The following is a 9,385-nucleotide window of genomic DNA, read 5'->3' as shown; positions in this document are numbered from 1 at the left end:
AAAAAAAAAAAAAAAAAAAAAAAAAAAAAAAAAAAAAAAAAAAGAAAGAAAAAGAAAAAGAAAAGAAAAAAAATCTTCTTTTTTGCTCAACTACTATTAGGAAAAAAATGGATTTTATGTAAACAAGGGGAAGATGAAATAGAGGCCCTGAAGCGTGGTGCATGCCTGCGTGCGTGAGTGTGTTTGTGTGTGTGTGTTAAGGCACGGTCAGCTCAGTCATCTAACAGTATATTTTCACCCAGGTTGTCATCACATTAAAAACTGTGAGTTCACTAAAGCTATACTGACCCATGTGTATATCTTTTTTTCCAAAGAAACCTTCTAGATTTATCATTGGCTCAAAATGCAGGCTACACTCTCAATTTTCAAATTTTTGTTTGTTTTTGAAAGTCAAAGCCCATTAGTAAGAAAAAGTTGAGATCCTGTTCACAAAGAGACTTTGAGATCCTGTAACTTTGGGCATAAGAAAAGACATCCTTTCATCTAAAAAATAAAATAAATTATATATTTAAGTTTTCCCAATGTACTGCCTGTCCTTAACTATTTTCTGTCATAATTTCATTTATTGTAGTCTTTTCTTATCTCTTCAATAAAAATAAATGCCCACTGATTAAATCTACTGCTTTTCATGCCCTTTGTCACTAAATAAATATTTGTTGATTGAGAATCATTAACTGAATGTTATCACAAGGATATGGAGAAATTTAAAATTATGCAATATAGCTTTATAAAGAGTGGAATTTAAAAAATCACTGCAAATTGGGGGAAAAAACTTAGCAGAGGACATTTTTACAATAAAATATGGACCCGGTAATTTTAGTTTGCTCTTTACAAAATATTTTTTTCAATTTCTGTACTTTTAATATTTAAGCATTAAGTCCAAGAACATAAATTTTTTAAATGCAATTCTAGAAACACACACAGCACAACTTTAATAAATGAACAATTGTCATTATGACAGTTCACAAATCTAGTTTTCATACAGTTCCCTTCATATATAGAGAGAGAGAGAGAGAAAAAAAAAAGAGAGAGAGAGAGAGAGAGGAGGTGGGGGAGTTTTGCTCTTGTTGCCCAGGCTGGAGTGCAATGACATGATCGCAGCTCAAGGCAACCTCTGCCTCCTGGGTTCAAGCGATTCTCCTCCTCAGCCTCACAAGTAGCTGGGATTACAGGCACATGCCACCAAGCCTGGCTAATTTTTTTGTATTTTTAGTAGAGATGGAATTTCTCCATGTTGGTCAGGCTGGTCCTGAACTCCAGACCTCAGGTGATCCGCCTACCTCGGCCTCCCAAAGTGCTGGGATTATAGGCATGAGCCACCGTGCCTGGTCCCTTTCCTATATTTTGTATTTATGAAAACTATTAAGTAGGTTTCATCATAAATATGGGAGTGGGGGGACCAAATACAGCTATCAGATATTAATGGTGGTTCTTATAGTAGTTGGGTATCTTTATACAGAAATGTAACTTAAACATTCCCAATATCCTCAACCTCTACATGGAATTTTTAAAAAGAAAACTAGTAAAATAGAATGCCAAGCTAATCTGAATCAACAGATCTCATGATCTTTTACAGAACTGTCTATGGAATTTTCCAACAACTCTCCAGAAACATTAAATTTCTGGGACTACACCATGAATTATTTTCAGTCCTTAGACCTGTACTTTCCAATAAAGAAGCCAGTAGCTACAAGAGGCGATAGAGCACTTGAAATGACGCTAGTGCAATTTAGAAACTGAATCTTATATTTTATTTCATCTTAATTATTAAATTTAAATTGTAAAAGTGTTATTCAAGTCAGTTACTGGAAAACTCTTAATTTTGTTCAGAAAATACTGGATATATGAACATACTTTTACACTGAAAATTATACTAAATTTAAATTAAGTATAGTCTGCCCTCTGGTTTTGCATCTACTGATTCAACAAACCTTAAATGGAAAGTATTTGGAAAAGAAAAATGGATGATTGCATCTGTACTAAACACTTAAACAGTCATTGTTTTCTTATCATTATTCCCTAAACAATACAGTATAACAAATATTTACACGGCATTTACATTTTATTAGGTATTGTAAATAATCTATACATGATTTACAGTGTAAGGGAAGATGTGCCTAGGTTATATGCAAATACTACATCATTTTATACAAGAGACTTAAGTATACTTGGATTTTGGTATACACAGGAAGTTGTAAAACAAGTCCCTCATTGATATGGAAGGATGACTGTATTTGCAATGAAAACTTGCCATCTGAATTAAGACTTGCTGTACCCAGATTTCAAAGATGTGATACAATAAAAGAATGAAAATCTCAATAAAATTTACATTGATTAGATGTTAAAATAATATATGAGGTAAATATACTTTATTACCACCAAATTTTATTCTACTGTTCTTTCACTTTTTTAATATTGTTACTAAAATTTCTGAACTACATATGTGGTTTGCATTTTATTTCTGTTGGACAGTACTGTCTTAGACAATGATATTAATATAAAACCAAAAGTTCTGTTAAGTCAGGTTCCTTGAAGAATAATTTACATTGCATTAAAATTCATCCTTTACATGTACATTCATCCTTTACATCTAAACATTTTGATAAATTCATACAGTCAGGTAACCAGCACCGCAATCAGGATGTAAAACATTCTCACCACCCCCAAAAGTTCCCTCATGGCCCTTTGTAATCAACCTTAACCCACCACCCCAACCCCTGACAACAATCATCTGTTTTGTCCCTACAGTTTTGCTGTTTCTAAAATGTCATAAAAATTGAATAATACAGCATGCAGACTTTTGAGCCCAGTGAAATCAAATTTTAAATATTATATCATTCTATGGTATTAAAGGATTATGATCAATTTGATATTTCTTTTCCTTGTATCAAGAACCTTTATCAAGGCCTATTTTTTTCCCATTATTCCACTTTCAAAAGTGAACTTTCTTCCTTGTCATCATTCTAGTAATGTATTTACCCTTCAAGAAGACTTAGTATGATTGTATTATAGTTATTTACATTAGAGTCCTTCCTCCCCCCAGACTTAGCTAGAAACCTGACTTTGCTTTCCACAGCATTAACTCTGTCTAGTGCAGTTAACAGTGCAAATGACAATGCTGAGAAGATATTTCCCACTGTGTTCTAAAACAAAGTAAAGAAAAAAAAAAAAAAAAAAAAAAAAAAAAAAAAAAAAAAAAAAAAAAAAGCAACAACAACAACAAAAACTGCCACCAACAAAAAACTAAAACAAATGATCAATGAAACAAAAAGTTGGTACTTGGAGAAAATAAACAAAATTGATAGACTGCTAGCTAGATTAACCATGAAAAGAAGGAGGAGGATCTACATAAACAAAATCAGAAATGAAAAAGGAAACATTACAACTGATACCATAGAAATACAAAACATCACCAGAGACTATAATGAGTCTAACCAAATGGGGAAACCTGGAGAAAATGGATAAATCCCTGGCAACATTCAACCTGTCAATATTGAATCAGGAAGAAATATAAAACCTGAACACCAATAATAAATAATGAGATTGAAACAGTAATAAAGAAATTTCCTGGCCAGGTGCAGTGGCACATACCTGTAATCCCAGCATTTTGGAAGGCTGAGACAGGAGAACCACTTGAGACCAGGAGTTTGAGATCAGCCTGGGAAATGTCGCAAAACTTTGTCTTCATAAAAAAATATAAAAAATTAGCCAAGCATGGTGATGGGCACCTGTAGTCCCTGTTACTTGGGAGGCTGAGGTGGGAAGATGGCTTGAGCTCAGGAAGTTGAGGTTGCAGTGAGCCATGATGGCACCACTGCACTCCAGCCTGGATGACAGAGGGAGACCCTGTCTCAAAAACAAACAAATTAACAAACAGACAAACAAGTTTCCCAACAAAGAAGAGCTGAGGCTGGATGAAAGATAATATTTACAAGCAGGATTTATACCAGGGAAATGATGTGGTTTAACCTATGCAAATTAATAAATGTGATATATCACATGGACAGAATGAAGGACAAAAACCATATGGTTATCTCAATAGACACAGAAAAAGCATTAATTTTTAAAAATTTTATTATATTAAAAAAAATAGAGATGGGGATCTTTCTGTGTTGCCCAGGCTGGTCTTGAACTCCTGGCCTCAAGCAATCCTCTTGCTTCAGCCTCTCAAAGGCCTGGGATTACAGGTATGAGCCACCGTGCCTGACCAAACAAACGTTTGATAAAGTTCAATGTCCCTTCAAGATACAAACTTTCAACAAACTAGGCACAGAGGAAAATAATAAAGGCTATATATGACAAACACACAGCTAACATTATATAGAATGGGGAAAAGTTGAAAGCCATTCCTCTAAGAACTGGAACAGGGAAGGATGCTCACATTCACCATCCTATTCAACATAGTACTAGAAGTCCTATTCAGAAAAATCAGGTTAAAACCAACAAACAAATCCAAATTGGAAAGGAGGAAGACAAATTGCCCCTCTTTGCAGGTGACATTTCTTATATTTAGAAAAAGCAAAATACTCCACCAAAAACTCACAGAGATGATAAGCAAATTTAGTAAAATTGCAGGATACAAAGTCAACATACAAAAAATTGGTAGTGTTTCTATATTTCAACAATGAAATAGCTGAAAAGAAAATCAAGAAGACAGTCCCATTTATAATAGCTACAAAAGATGAAATAAGCCAGATGTGGTGGCATATGACTGTAATCTCAGTACCTTGGGAGGCTGAGGCAGGAGGATTTCTTGAAGTTGGGAGTTCAAGACTGGCCTCGGCAATAGCAAGAGCCCATCTTTACAAAAAAAAAAAAAATTATTATGCTGGGTGTGGTGGTGTGTATCTATCGTCTCAGCTACCTGGGAGGCTGAGGTGGGAGGATTGCTTGAGCCCAGCAGTCTGAGATTGCAGTGAACTATGATTGTGCCACTGTACTCCGGTTAAAATACCTAGGAATCAGTTTAACCAAGGAAGTAAAGGATCTCTACAAGAAAAACTACAAAACACTGAGGAAAGAAATTAAAGAGGACTGGAAAAATTAATGTAGTTAAAATGAATATATTGACCAAAGCAATATACAAATTCAATGCAGTCTTTATAAAAATACCAATGTAATTTTTCACAGAAATTAAAAATATAATACTAAAACTGATATAGAACCAAGAAGGAGTCAAAACAACAAAAGCAGTTCTTAGCACAAAGTGGAAAGCTAGAGGCATCACACTACTTGACTTCAAATTATACATAAAATATTTTTTATCCCTCACCTCCCTCCCACCTATTGGTCTGAATCCCAAAAGTCCATTGTATCATTCTTATGCCTTTGAGTCCTCATAGCTCCCGCTTATGAGTGAGAACTCAGGAGTTGGATCATACGATGTTTGCTTTTTCATTCTTAAGTTACTTCACTTAGAATAATGGTCTGCAATTCCATCCAGGTTGCTGCAAATGCCATTGTTTTGTTCCTTTTTATGGCTGTGTAGTATTCCATGGTGTGTGTGTGTGTGTGTGTGTGTGTGTGTGTGTGTGTGTACTACATTTTCTTTAATAGATTGATGGGCATTTGGGCTGGATTTATATTTTTACGACTGTGAATTGTGCTGCTATAAACATGAGTGTGCAAGTATCTTTTTTGTATAATGACTTCATTTGCTTGGGTGAATACCCAGGAGTGAGATTGCTGGATCAAATGGAATACCCAGGAGTGAGATTGCTGGATCAAATGGTAGATCTACTTTTAGCTCTTTAAGTAATCTCCACACTGTTTTCCATAGTGGTTGTACTAGTTTCCCACCAACAGTATATAAGTGTTCCCCTTTCACCACACCCATGCCAACATCTATTATTTATAATTTTTGGATTATGGCCATTCTTGCAGGAGTGAGTAAGGTGGTATCACATTGAGGTTTTGATTTGCATTTCCCTGATAATTAGTGATCAACATCACTATTCATCATGGAAATGCAAATCAAAACCACAATGAGATATCATTTTACCCTACTTAGAATGGCTATTACCGTTATTATTTTTTTGAGACACAGTCTCATTCTACTGCCCAGGCTGGAGTGCAGTGGTGAAATCTCTGCTCACTGTAACCTCCGCCTCCCGGCTTATGCAATTCTTGTGCCTCAGCCTCTTGAGTAGCTGGGATTATAGGCATGTGCCACCATGCCCCACTGATTTTTGTATTTTTAGTAGAGACAGGGTTTCATCATGTTGGCCAGGCTGATCTTGAACTCCTGGCCTCAAGCAATCAGCCCACCTAAGCCTCCCAAAGCTCTAGAATTATAAGCATGAGCTATCGCACCCAGTCAAGAATGGCTATTATTAAAAAGACAAAAAATAACAGATGTTGGTGAGTATGTAGAAAAAAGGGAACTCATATGCTGTTGGTTGGAATAATGAAGATTTCTCCAAAAATGAAAAATAAAAGTACCATATGATCCAGCAATCCCATACTTTTTGTGTATCTATCCAAAAAAAAAGAGAAATCAGAATAATTAAAGGCATACCTCCACTCGTATGTTTATTACGGCACTATTCACAATAGCAAAGATATGGAATGAATGTAAGTATCCCTTAATGGATATGGTAAAGAAAATGTGGTGTGTATACAATGGAATGCTTTTATTTAGCCATAAAAGCAAAATCATGTCACTTACAGAAACATGGATGAAACTGGAGGTCATCATGTTAAGTGAAATAATGCAGGCACAGAGAAACAACTACTACATATTTTCACTCAAATGCAGGAGCTAAGAACTTGATGTCATGAACATAGAGTATAGACTGATGGTTACCCCAGGCAGGGAAGAATGTGAGGGTGGGAAAGAGAAATGAAGACAAGTTGGTGAATGCATCCATATTTATAGTTAGATAGAAGAAATAAGTTCTAATGTTTGATAGCAGAGTAATGTGACTATGGCTAGCAAAAATATGTTGTATATTTCAAAATAGCGAGAACAGAGGACTTGAAATGTTGCCGACACATAGAAATGATAAATACTCAAGGTGATGGGTAACTCACATACTATAACTTGATCAATACACATTCTATTTCTGTTAAAAATACTCATATGGACCCCATAAACATTACATATCAATTAAAAAAAAAGAAAACAAAGTCTGTGTTATTGTTCATTCATAAGAAAAATATCTGACTGTGAGAACAAGTAGCTACAGCAAATATGGAATTCTAGTTTGACAAAACTATGTCAAAGAACTAAGGGCTTTTGTTTTGGCCAAGAACAACTGAAGGCAGTAGAACACGCCAGACTTGTGGCTTTGGCATCCAGTGAAGGATACAGTTCTTTTTTTTTTTTTCTCTTTACTTTTATTTGATTTCAGGGAGTACATTTGCAGGTTTGTTACATGGGCAAATTGCATGTCACTGTACAAATGATCCTATCACCCGGATAGTGAGTATAGTATCCAATAGGTAGGTTTTCAGTTCATGTCCCCCTCCCAACCTCCTCCATCAAGTAGTCCCCAGTGTCTGCTGTTCCTATCTTTGTGTCCACATGTATTCAGTGTTTAGCTCCCTCTCGTAAGTGAGAACATGCAGTATTAGGTTTTCTGTTCCTGTGTTAGTTTGCTTGGGATTATGGCCTCCAGCTGTAACCATGTTGCTGCAAAGGACATGATTTTGTTCCTTTTCATGGCTATGTAGTATTCCTTGGTGTGTATATAACTGAATTTTCTTTATCCAGTCCATCGCTGATGGGCATAGGTTGGTTCTCTATCTTTGCTGTTGTGAATAGTATGTAGTACAATGAACATATGAGTGTATGAAGGACACAGTCCTTATGGCAGAATGGGAGGTGGAGATCACTAGGCAGGGAGCAAAGGTCAAAGGGTCTACCCTCTTCAGCTCCCTAGGAGGGCTCTCATGCCAGTGAATCTTCTCTCCAGTGTTCTCATACTCCCACGAGTTTGCCTCTTGGGATCCTCATCATGTAGGTTTTTAAATTACCAAGGGTAAGGTCCTGCAGAGCATAATGGTCAGTGTCTGCTCTGATTGCTTGGTTGTCTGTTCTGATTGTGTGCTGCCCATGGTATACCGGTTGTCAAATGACTGGGAGTAAAGAAGGAATAGGGCAGAACCTCTTTTAGAGCATCCTGGAGTAGCCAGAAATAGGTGGCCTCAAATCAGAGCCTGTAATGTGTTTTTGTGCTAACACCATCTTATTGACAACTTCAGGCCTTTTGAAATGTAAACAATTTAAGCAGATTTTAGCTGTGGAGCTCACCAGAGGGGATGCTTCTTTACTCATGAGGTTTCCCTTCATATGGAGGGATATCTATTGTATAATATTCTTACCCCCCTCTCTTGGAGGGTAAATGCCTTATGTGATCAGTGGTTTCATATAAGAGATTGGGTTTGTATAGTTCTGCTCTGCCTTCTTTGCTCCTTGGAAGCATAGATTCTGATCTGTTCTGCTCTTCTGTAATGTAGATCTTAAAACTGGTCTTTAAGTTTGTCTAATTCTGCAGTTCAGTTTTAAGACCACTCATCTACAGGTATAAATCATGTTTTGCATTAAAAAGTTTTATTAGTGATGCAGGTAATATTTTGCCCCCTATCTGCCTTGCTTCTATATCTTATCTCTTAATTCATTCAGAATTTGCATGGGAAAGAGAGACATTATTTATTGTGGCCCTTAAAGAACTCAGCAGAGAGAAAACAAGAAGGAAGCTGGCAGGGATGATTTGCCTAGCAAATCTCTTCAATGAGTCCATTGGCTGGGCTCACACATCTCTAGCAAACTGATATGGTTAAGGAATGAGTTGGCTGTAACAATGGGGCATGATGTGTGATGAAGCCTTGGAAAACTCCGGATTCACAGTAATAATTCCTGATCGAAAGCGCAGGAGAATTAGCTTCCTCCAATTCTCCTGCTGAGACTTTGATGAGGGGCTGCCATGACAATGAGAACGTACTTAGGCTGAAGAAGTGTTCTCACATGACAGGAGAGAGAAGGCTTATTAAGGTCAGAAGAGGGGAAGTTCATTTAGGTGGAGGCCATCTGAAGATGGGAGAATCTCTGAGGATTTCTGAAGATCTCCTGTTCGCATGGATCTGTTACAGAACCATGGATGGGTTCCAGTTCTCTCTCTGATAGCTCTGATCTTTTCTTGAGAACACTAAGGAACTCACTGGTTTGGGCTATAACTTGTATTCCTTGATAGTTGTCTGTAAAGCACAGTGCTTAGTAGTTTGTAGTCTCAGCTGTTTTTGTAAATCATTTTCCTTTTGATAGGAAGAGCCTTAGGGTATGGGAGAAGAAACTGATGCTTTTGGACCTCCAGTGTAGTCTGGGCACTATTTATTCCTTCATTTTTTAAAATAAACATTTGTTAACCAGTCCTGGTCATTATTA

The sequence above is a fragment of the Cebus imitator genome, unplaced genomic scaffold (assembly GCF_001604975.1).
Source record: "Cebus imitator isolate Cc_AM_T3 unplaced genomic scaffold, Cebus_imitator-1.0 Scaffold253, whole genome shotgun sequence".
Classification (NCBI taxonomy): domain Eukaryota; kingdom Metazoa; phylum Chordata; class Mammalia; order Primates; family Cebidae; genus Cebus; species Cebus imitator.
This window is presented reverse-complemented; position numbering follows the sequence as displayed.